The sequence below is a fragment of the Periplaneta americana genome, chromosome 17, assembly GCF_040183065.1.
Source record: "Periplaneta americana isolate PAMFEO1 chromosome 17, P.americana_PAMFEO1_priV1, whole genome shotgun sequence".
Classification (NCBI taxonomy): domain Eukaryota; kingdom Metazoa; phylum Arthropoda; class Insecta; order Blattodea; family Blattidae; genus Periplaneta; species Periplaneta americana.
Genome location: NC_091133.1, coordinates 104,282,419 through 104,294,613, shown reverse-complemented (window position 1 = coordinate 104,294,613; position 12,195 = coordinate 104,282,419). Strand labels below are relative to the sequence as shown.

The 12,195-nt window shown below is 34.5% G+C and overlaps 1 protein-coding gene across 1 annotated transcript in view; it reads right to left on the bottom strand.

Annotated features, from left to right (window-relative positions):
* Positions 1 to 12,195, bottom strand: part of kon (chondroitin sulfate proteoglycan 4-like protein) — a 142,051-nt gene that overhangs the window by 64,770 nt on the left and 65,086 nt on the right. The window lies entirely within an intron of this gene.

The following is a 12,195-nucleotide window of genomic DNA, read 5'->3' as shown; positions in this document are numbered from 1 at the left end:
CGTTGCATTTGTCTTTCGAGTATCAACTCGTCATTCTCGTGCGTTTCGAGTCTCGCTCATCATTCTCGAAATAGCATTTGGTCGGCGTGGAAAGATTTCGCAACTTTGAATAACATACATCATTGAAATAAATAACATTATAAATGTTTAAATGAGACAAAAAGACAAAACAGAACAGTATCTTAGTTATCAAAATGTTCTGGTTCTATTATATGATATTACCTATGGTTATATAAATAGAAAAAAATCAATTCTCAAATAAATTTGCATTTCTAAGAAACATAAAACATAACGTTAATATCTTCTTACTTGAGATTGCACACTTGATTTCAAACATATGAAAAGAAAATTCCTAGCCTTAAATAAAGACTGGGGAACGGATTATTATACGATGAAAAGTAGAGATGTTTCAAATAGGCTACTTGATTGTACATAACAGTTGCCAAAGTAGATAAAAGTTCAGTCAGGTATAAACAACTGTGACGCTTCAAGGCTGCTTGACTTCGGGAACTTCGGGAGTCATCAATATCGAGTCTCGGAACACTCACAACCAGTCTTTACGTCAAGGACGCGACGGGTTTTCGACTTTGCGGGCGTTGTTAGTCTCGCTTTCTCGATCATTATTCATCTCTAGTGGACGCTGTACTTTCAAAGAACTCTGGAAGAAATACGAAATGTTGTTGCAGTGATTTGTGGAGATTCAAATGTCAAGCTGACCTTAGACTTAACCCTAGCACACATTGTGTATTTGAAATACAATGCTATTACATCATGTAATGTTGAGCTCAATTTCAGTCAATATAATATCTGTTTTCAAAGGCAACAGTACAAGATTTCCAATCACTTGAAATAAATCTTTGTAATGCTATTTTTTTGGTAGCAGGGAATAAATGACGGCGTGTTATTTGATTTTCAAATTACTGAATTAATGAGCTGTAAGACATTTGCGTAATTTAAATAATTAAATGTCATTTTTGATCATTTTTAAGTATTACATACCCAGATAAAACTATATATGGGTATTTACTTTCGCAATCCATTGTTTTGTTAACAGTGAATAAAATATTATTATTATTATTATTATTATTAAGCCTATTATTATTATTATTATTATTATTATTATTATTATTATTATTATTATTATTATTTTGAATTTCAGGTCAAAACAGTGATTAATAAATGAGAATAATGACATAAATTATTATACTTTAATTAAATGAAAATTGTAAATTTTGGCAAGTTTTAAGTCCATATTTAATTACATATTCAGATAAAATAATTAAATACATATTTACATAGTTCATGCATTTTTAGTACGTATAAATTACAGTACTTCTCCGTATGAAATTGCGTCCCAAAACTCGCCAGAATCGACCACAGGTACTGGACGCAGGAGTGTTGTTATTTCTTCACGACAATGCATGATCGCATGTCACCCCGGCTGTGAAGGATGTTGTGGCGGATTACAAGTAGGAAACACTGCCCTACATTCTGGGTACAGGATCACTCGATTACACACTGAAGAACCAAATCCCTGGCCAGTGTTTTCCAACATTTCCTGTACTGAAAGCAGCTGTGACTCGATGGGGACGACAACTTCATTTCAGAGGGGAAATAAATAGCTTTAAACAGATATGCAACGCTCGTCTCTAATGCTGGGTTGCAGGAAAACAGACCTATAAATAATGTATTCCTCCATTAGTTAGTGGACCTTTAAACTTAGTGGATTGTCGGGTTGCAGAAGAGGGAACATGCCACTAGTTATTGGATCGTTAACCAAGCATCTTTGGATTTCACAAGTGACGCAATAGTACGTGAATGAATAAAAAGTGAATATCGGTTGCTAGACTGATGTGGAGCATTGTTTGTATTGTTGTCAAAATTTGCAATAAACATAGACTAATATGAATCAGAAAGAAATCATGAACAGAAGTTTTAATGAGAAAGATAAATACAGTAGAACCCCGATTATCCGTCACCCTATTAACCGATTGGCGGATTATCCGACTGTCTATTTCTTGCTCTTTTTTCTCTTCAGAAATAAGTAACTTATATGAAGTACTGTTTTGTACATCATATTAGTAGGTTCTACATATGTTTTTTGCTGGAGAGTGTTATTATAAGTCTTTATCGTTACATAGCATTGTCTACTGTTCGAATTAACCGTTCTATAATATAACTTGTATATAAAATGACTTCCACAGTTAACAGAAAACGTGTTGTGCTAAGTATCGAAAAAATGGAAATAATTGAATGGTTTCAGAAAGAGAAACTGTGGTTCATTTCGCATCAGAATACGAAATTGGAATTACAACTGCACGATTTAATAAAAAAAACAAGGATAGAGTGTAAAAAGTATGTAAATCTACAACATGAAACCTCCTTCATTCACATCTTTCCTGAGACAGTCATTACAAAGGGCTTCCTCGTCCCTTAAAAATCCGTCGTTGACAACCAGCGAACTTCTGATCTACTACCAAGAGTGTTAAATACAAGACCATGGAGGAAATTACAAAATCTTTCATGGTACGGATTATCCGATTTTTTCGATCAATCGTTCACACCATCCCCTTCATTACCACGGATAATAGAGGTTCTACTGTATGCCTATTTGTTATTAAAAATAGCGTACGAGTGCATTGATTTTATAGAAAATAAAAAGACAGATTACAGAGCTCGTCGTCAGACGATGAACTAGAGTCTGTAGTAAAGAAATAACAACTTCGCTATTAGAAGGATTAATGAATAAATGAATGAGTAAATAAATAAGTAATCGAATTACCGTATATCGATGGTTAAGAAGGGACACCTCTATCTACAAAAATGGAAATTCAGTTTAACTACATTATTATTTAGATTAACTACATTATCATTGTTTTTACAAAATTGTTCTCGAAAATATCTTGCAAAGCAGAAATATATAACGAAGTTAGTCTATTTTAAGAAAATAATTTCTAAAACAGATTTTTTTACCTGCAACTGTACAGATAAGAGGTATCACTTTTTAGCCGTCGATATGCAATATTATTTTATGCTCGACCATGCCGAAATGTAGTAATTACACACTTGGTAGCAGCCCTTTAATGGACCTCATTAAAGTACACCTATTCATTAAAGTTCAGGTGTTCCACCAATCAGAAAACACCATTGTAGCAATATGAAAGCGCAAGTATCGATTATTCTCGGACATGCAATCGAAAGACAACTAGCGAAATGTCACGGAGGCTGGAAATCCAATACTGTCACAGAAGGTTATGTTCTGTTACTATAATAATTAGCGTTAATTGTAAATAATATTCAAATAAATTCAATTTGTCATCTCGTTTTTCAATGTCTAAATCAATTTCAAGATTATATCAAGATTAATGTTTATTTTACTCTCTAGATTATATCAAGGTCAACGACATTGTTTCTCGGAAAAAATCAATACTTTAGCGTCTACGCACATCTCACAATTTACGAGATATTGCACAAGGTCAGTTCCGCTCCCCAGTCAGATAAGAATAACATGAACACTTATGAAAAATTTCAAGTTAGAAATATGGTCGAGCATAAAAAGTCGTATGAAACTTGCCTGTAATGGTAATTAAGACGCTCGTATGAAAATTATGAAACTCGCTTGCGCTCGTTTCATAAACATAGTCGCGTCTTATTTACTACCATCATAGGCTCATTGCATAATGTACTATTAATATCGTGTATATGGGCCTATTATACAAAATATCGCATGCCTGAAACTCATACAGAAACATTATGATGAATCAAAATATAAACTATACGACAATACACAAAATGTACGTAAGATGGCTGTCTAACGGAGGAATAAATATTATTATAGGAGGGAAATCAGATCTCTAAGTTAGTGAATCCTTTAACGGGCCAATAACACTAAATATGTTTCTTGCAACGCGTCTTTCGAACTTATCGGTCCGTTAGCGGCTAACGAAGGAATAAATATTATTATAGGAGGGAAATCAGATCTCTTAAGTTAGTGAATCCTTTAACGGGCCAATAACACTAAATATGTTTCTTGCAACGCGTCTTTCGAACTTATCGGTCCGTTAGCGGCTAACGAAGGAATAAATATTATTATAGGAGGGAAATCAGATCTCTTAAGTTAGTGAATCCTTTAACGGGCCAATAACACTAAATATGTTTCTTGCAACGCGTCTTTCGAACTTATCGGTCCGTTAGCGGCTAACGAAGGAATAAATATTATTATAGGAGGGAAATCAGATCTCTTAAGTTAGTGAATCCTTTAACGGGCCAATAACACTAAATATGTTTCTTGCAACGCGTCTTTCGAACTTACTGGTCCATTAGCGGCTAACGAAGGAATAAATACGTTCTTGCAATCCACCAGAAGTGAATTATTTTGAATATTTGTAGGATAATTTAAAGTAACGCTCACAAATTTTGCTTTCTCCTCCACAAATGCAACTTCGGTATCGCTGGGATCTGAACTCGAGTCCGCAGTAGTTGTAAACCAACGTCCTGCCTATTCAGCCACCGAAGCGAGTTGTCTATATGGAATAATCCTGTAGAATGACTTTTCCGCAAGTATGGTACGTTTCCTCCTCACTGAACAAAATGTGCTCTATTGAATTTTCATTATGGATTTGTTCAATTAATCCTATAGGCCTACACCAGTTTATGGTCGTTGGTCATTAAAATATCTGATTATATCCACATGCTTTACGTCATTTCCGTCTATTTAAATAACGCAGAGAGGGATTTTATGGACATTATGTATTATGTCGGTTGGTATAATTCGTACTGGATAGATCAGAACACACACTAGTGTGTTCTGTGTTTCAGAATTATCCGCATTTATCATGTAGTGTGTATTTTGAAACATATTTTACATAGTTTCCATTAAAACGACTTTCCTATGATAATCAATTCCACTGTTTCAAAACGAAGCCATTATTACTGTTATTATTCCCATCATCATCATCATCATCATCATCATCATCATCATCATCATCATCATCTCGATCACAACGCGATAACACGCTAGAAATTCCACTTCACACATCATCTCTGTATTCCTCATCTTTCACTGTTGCTACCTCTCGTCACTGGAACTCTCTGCCGCCTGAAGTCAAGGGCTGCCGAACATTGAAATCTTTCAAATCCAAGTTAGAAAATTATCTTATGACGAGTTGCCAAACTAACTTACTATTATGACAAGTGTTGTATTGCATGTTTCCACGTATTCACAATTTTATGTTCTAGTGATATTTAACTTATTTTATATTTTTGTTTTCATATTTTCCGATAATGGTATATCTATAATGTGATGAGTTGAGCTATATATAATCATAATTTTCCTTAGCTGTGTGTACTTAAAAATATTGTATTCATTGTATGCTTTATACTGCACTATTTTATTACTATTAGTATTATTATTATTATTATTATTACTATTCTTATTTTTTATCATTATTATTATTATAAATAATTGTCTTATTTTTTATACTTTGTATGTCTCATTTATTTTGACCTGCTGTTCACATTTTATTATGCTTCTTCCTTTCTTTCTGTATGTTATATATTATGTCTGATTTCTACTTACTAGTTGTTTACATTTTATTATTATTATCTTATTCAGTTTTGTGTGTAAAACTGTAGTATACTTTGTAAATTTGTAGTGTTTTTCGTAACGCAGTTTTATTCCTGGTTCAGTGTTAGAGAAGGCCGTATGGCCTTGACTCTGCCAGGTTAAATAAATCATTATTATTATTATTATTATTATTATTATTATTATTATTATTATCATCATCATCATCATCCGAACACGAATTTAGGTCATTGTTGAACCATTTCAGTTTCAACTAGACAGGGTCCAGAAGACGTTTTAGTGGGTATCCAGGTCGTCGTCCCAGGAATAGGCCCTAATATTGGAGAATTGCCTGAGGTATCCAAATCGCTGACATTCTAGATATATGCTGCAGCCAGTTATCTCTATATGTGGAAATTTTCTCCTCCTGTGGTTGTATATTAAGTTAATATAGTATTTCCTCATTCCTTTTGCGATCGAACAATGTATAACCGGCGGTTAGCCTTAGATATATCATTTTAGCTATCCTTAATCTGTTGATATCTTTTTGCTTCAAGACACAAATTTTGCTCTCATATGAGAGAGCTGGTAGAACGAGAGTTTTGCAAGTATAATTTTATACTGAAATGTTTTTGTACAAGGTTTGGTTTTAAGGTGGAATTCAGCAGTTCTAATATTTGTAAAAACTTGGTAATTTTTTTTATTGACATCTATCTATCCTTCGTAAGAAATGTTACATCCTAAGTTACAGAAAAGAATTTACTTGTTCTAAGATCCTTTTTTCAACTACAATTTTGCTTCTGAGTGGATGTAGCCTATGCCTTTAAAGCCATTATTTTGGTTTTTAGCTGATATTTGCATGTCATATATTTTGTGGTTCTGATTAATTTAAATAAACCTCTTTGTAAATTATCTTCGGAAGAAGCAATTAAAACTTGATCATCAGCAAATATTATTATTATTATTATTATTATTATTATTATTATTATTACTAGCCGTACCCGTGCGCTCCGCTGCACCCGTTAGAAATAAATATAAAGTAATTACATAATTAAAATAGGACATTTGATCCAGGGAACATTCGTGTTTGATAGAAGGATAAATCGTTTAATATGTTACTTAATTTAAATTGCATTCAAAGGATTAAAATGCGATCATTTTGGTCCAGAGACCACTCATTGGTGCAATGACAATTCCTTCAACATGTTTCTAATTTTTATTACATGAAACCATAGTTTAATGAACATTGACATCATTTAGATTTAATGTGTACACTTTATTTTACTTGTTATAGGTTTCCATTGAATTGTGGTAATAACTTAATTTTAACCCTTGTTTTCTACGTATTCAGTAAATGGCGCTTGGCCCACTGTGGTTCTGAACCCTTCAAATAACTTAAATTATATTATATAATATTACATTACATATATTATATTATATTATATTACATTATATTATATCAGAAGTTACTGTAATAACATTACAGTATAGCATTATGTCCATCTAGAGAAACTACACTTTCCAATGGTGAAATAATAATTAATTATACAAATCGGTTAATTTAGCTTCCGATATTACTTCATAAAACACAGAAACATTCTCTGTAGGCTATCTTTCATAGTTTTCGATTGTTGCTGTCCAAGGCCCCTTATAGACGAAGTCATTTGCTTTTTATTTCATTATACGGCCTTAGATGGCAGTTATTCTAATTTTAAAACTCATTTATCTCATTAAATATCAGTCCTATCAAAATTTTTCAGGGAATAAAACTTATCGAAAATTATTTTTAAAGAAACGTTTGTTATGTAATATTTTTCACAAAAATCAGTAATAAGCGAGATATTTCGATTTATTTAATTCAGGCCCCCTTATAACCCCCCCCCTTTTAAATAATGTATTTTGAATGCCATATAGTCTAAAATCTAAGTTACAATGAACATAATTTATATTCCAATTTTCATCGAAATCCGTTCATCCATTATCGCGTGAAAAGGTAACAAACAAACATACAGACAGACAGACAGACAGACAGACAGACAGACAGAGAGACAGACAGACAGACATACAAACAAAAATTTCAAAAAAGCGATTTTCGGTTTCAGGGTGCTTAATTATATATATGTTAGGACCAATTATTTTTGGAAAATCGAAAATTGCTAGAAAAATTTCGGCTACAGATTTATTATTAGTATAGATTATTATTATTATTATTATTATTATTATTACTATCATCAACATTATCATTAGTCATTATCATCTATCAAGGTCTGGACCATTCATCCATTCCAGCTCCAATCTCTTCCAAGTCCGTTAATAATAATTCATAAATTGCTTTATTTAACGACGCTCGCAACTGCCGACGTTATATAAGCGTCGCCGGTGTACCAGAATTTTTTTCCCGCAGGAGTTCTTTTACATGCCAGTAAATTTACTGACATGAGCCTGTCGCATTTAAGCACACTTAAATGCCACCGACCTGGGCCGGGATCGAACCCGCAACCTCGGGCACAGAAGGTCAGCACTTTACCAACTGCTACTTCTCGTACTGGGTTTCGCCTGCGACCTTCTGCATGTTTTTTTTAACACAGAATCTGTTTCTACAAATGTTTGATACCACAACATTGTGGAATCCTATTTAGATACATTAAGCACACCATACTCACGTCGAAATTCGCTTTAAACTCTTTTAACACTCTCAAATTTAGCATACCAAAGAACATATTATGCTGATGATTTGTAGTAGCCATTTTAATCATCTACGATTTTCATTTGTCCTTTGAGATTAAGCATTGTTTATTGTTATATATGAAAACTCCCATCTTTTAATAACCAGTAAGAAATTTTTCCTACTATCATAATAACTTTATAATAATAAATTAATATTATCCATACTCAAACGGATCAGACTGAATAACTTAAATTATCTTTAGTAAAATAGCAATGTTGACATTATTAATTTCTTATCATTCGAGTTACATCGAAAGCACTGCTTTAAATCCGAATTAGTAAGCCAGGAGAACGTCTTAATATATTGATTATACGATGCGAGGGAGGGATCTTGCCAATTAATTGCATTTTTTAATAATCTGCTCCACGAGAAACTTAATTACAAACAGAAAGGAAGCTCCTTCATTAAAGAAGGGATGGACAATAAAGAGTCAATCAAATGTCCGCGGGACGCTACTCTTTTGTCTCCATTCGTGGGCTTCTGCGAGTTGTTTTGTTTCTTCTTCTCCCAGTGACATTTTGTTGAAAGAAACTTTAGCTCTACTGAAGCGCTGTTCAAACAAGCTGAATGGGAGAATTCGTACTTCAACTTTTCGGCGGAATAACAGAGGTCGCAAAGTTCTGACTCTACATTCTACGTAATTTTCCAAGTCCTGACTTCGAAGTCAGCACTTGGCACAGCAACGGATGCGGAATTTTTGTTTCATTTTGCAAGAAGTTGCAACGCATATATTTCTCTACATGCCGCATAGAGAGAAAGTTAATATATAACGACGTGAAAATTGTATATGCGAGCTTATTCATGAAATATTTCTGGAGCACTTGCGTTGAATATTTTTTTAGTCTGCTAAGTTACATTTCGTAGATGGAGTTAGTGATAGGGAAAGGGTATTTGGCGAGGGGAGATCGAGGATTCGCCATAGATTACTTGACATTCGCCATATGGTTGAGGAAATCCTAGGAAAAAACCCAATCAGGTAATCAGCCCAAGCGTCGTCGTCATTTATTTATTTAAGTAGGTTATTTTACGACGCTGTATCAAGATCTGTGGCGCGTTAAGTATACCTCTTCATAGAACATCTCGTTATTCATCATCTTTTACAGTATCCAGCTCGCGACAATGAATTCCCTGTCACAAAGTATTAGGGGCTGCAAGACAATAAACACTTTTAAAAACAGCTTAAAAGATAACCTTCTTAGCATTTCACTCCAATCATACTGACTTAAACTATCACTGTCTACATTGTTTCTCCTTCCTTTAGACATGCATCCTGATAATGCTGTGTTTTCAAAATTGTCTCATAATAATCTCTTTCTATTATCTAACATTATTTGAAATATATTAACATTCTATGTATTTTAGCTTAATTCTGCTACATAGTTTGTATTTCAGTGTTTAATTAATAGTTCATAGTATTTTGTTGTTTAATTCGTAAATTCGTGTATACATGTAGCTCTTATCTAAATCAAATTGTTGAATTCTTTGTAAGTTGATACATATGTATGTATACTTTTTGCTGGTTGAGTGGAAGAGAAGGCCTTACGGCCTTAACTCTGCCAGCTAAAATAAATTATTATTATTATTATTATTATTATTATTATTATTATTATTATTATTATTATAACATCTCAGATTATTTAGCGTCTGAATGAGGTGAAGGTTATAATGCTAATGAAATGAGTCCGGGGTCCATCACTGAAAGTTACCCAGCATTTGCTCAAATTGGGTTGAGGGAAAACTCCGGAAAAAACCTCAACCAGGTAACTTGTCCCGACCGGGATTCGAACCCGGAGCACCTGGTTTTGCGGCTAGACGCGCTAACCGTTACTCCACAGGTGTGGACTGTCGTCGTCGTCGTCGTCGTCATCGTCATCGTCATCGTCATCATCATCATCATCATCATCATCATCACAATTCCTAAAAAATAGGCCTACTGTATTTATGGAATGTCAGATGAAATTACATGGCTTCGAATATAAAGGGATTGTTAGATCTGAGGGGTAAAGTTCACTATCCCATTGTTTGAATATGATTTTTTTATAAATGCAAAATTTGATGATAATATAAAAATCAGAAAAAGTATCCTGGCGGCGCCCAGCCTCGAAAATAGTACCTTGGTGCCGTCATGGCTTGCCAGGCCTGAAATACAGCCCTGCTTTCAGAATCAATAAAAATACATTTTCTATTTGTAGGTTCTGTGCAAACGTTGCCATAGAAGATTCTCAGGTTTACACCTTTTGTTGTAAAAGAGGGACTTTTATGGCAAAGAATTTAATTTCGACATACTGTATGAACAAAATCAAAGCAACGGATATACTCTTTTAGACCGAAAAAGGAATGAAGAAATTTTAGAACCATTAGAAGCAGAGTCAGTAGAAGAAAAAATCAACAGATACAAATTAAATTGGCTAGATCATGTAAGAAGATTGGAAAATTCAAGAATTCCAAAAATTATGATGCAGTATAAACCTAGAGGACATCGTCGACCAGGAAGACCTTTTAGAAGACTGCTAGATGGGGCCGAAACAGGTATGCAGAGGCCTAATTCGTGAAGGATGATGATGATGATACTGTATGAACTTAATTTTTTGTTTTGGCTTGCCAATGTGTGAATCACTATAGGTACTGTGAACTGGGAGAAGCGTAAACCATAGATCGACCTTTTCCAGCAACGAGACAGTTTTTTCCTTCCCCTGTAAAATTTAGAGCTTTGCCAGAAGTTCCCTTGCAACATTAAACGGTTCATATGAAAACAGAAGTTACTTTGTGAATATCCCTTTATCAATTTCAGAATACATTAATGCAATTAAAATGTCCAGCAATCTATCTGCGGTTAGACCTGTGCCCGGCAGAAGTTTCAACACAACCCGTTGTCGCCATCCCGGCTGCAACGAGACGGAAACTCTTGGTCACGTGTTGGGATTCTGTCGAAAAACGGAGCTGCTGCGCAACAATCGACACCATAAGGCCAGGACCGGTATTGCTGATGTCCTCAAGCGTCGTGGATGGGAAGTATACGAGGAGATCCACTGCGTTTCATCCTTAGATTCGAACAGAAAAGCAGATATTGTAGCCATCCACAGGACTCAATCTAAGGGATTAGTCCTTGATCCTACAATCCGGTTCGAGAGGGATGCCCTGCAGGCACAACACGTTGATGAGAAGAAATCCATTTATGAGTCCTGTATCCCTTATCTAAGTGAGAAATATAACATTCCCACTAGTCAGTGGAGTGTTTCTGGTCTTTTGTTTGGTGCACGTGGCACACTCCCTAAATTCACATGTGATATTTTAAAAGCACTCGGACTCCGATTTTTTTAAATTCAAAAAATTTTGTTGAATATTCTTAAGGATTCAATCCAAATATTACATTACTTACTTACTTACTTATTGGCTTTTAAGGAACTCGGAGGTTCATTGCCGCCCTCACATAAGCCCGCCATTGATCCCTATCCTGAGCAAGATCAATCCAGTCTCTATCATCATATCCCACCTCCCTCAAATCCATTTTAATATTATCTTCCCATCTACGTCTCGGCCTCCCCAAAGGTCTTTTTCCCTCCGGCTTCCCAACTAACACTCTATATGCATTTCTGGATTCGCCCATACGTGCTACATGCCCTGCCCATCTCAAACGTCTGGATTTAATGTTCCTAATTATGTCAGGTGAAGAATACAATGCGTGCAGCTCTGCGTTCTCCTGTAACTTCATCCCTCTTAGCCCCAAATATTTTCCTAAGAACCTTATTCTCAAACACCCTTAATCTCTGTTCCTCTCTCAAAGTGAGAGTCCAAGTTTCACAATCATACAGAACAACCGGTAATATAACTGTTTTATAAATTCTAACTTTTAGATTTTTTGACAGCAGACTAGATGACAAAAGCTTCTCAACCGAATAATAAC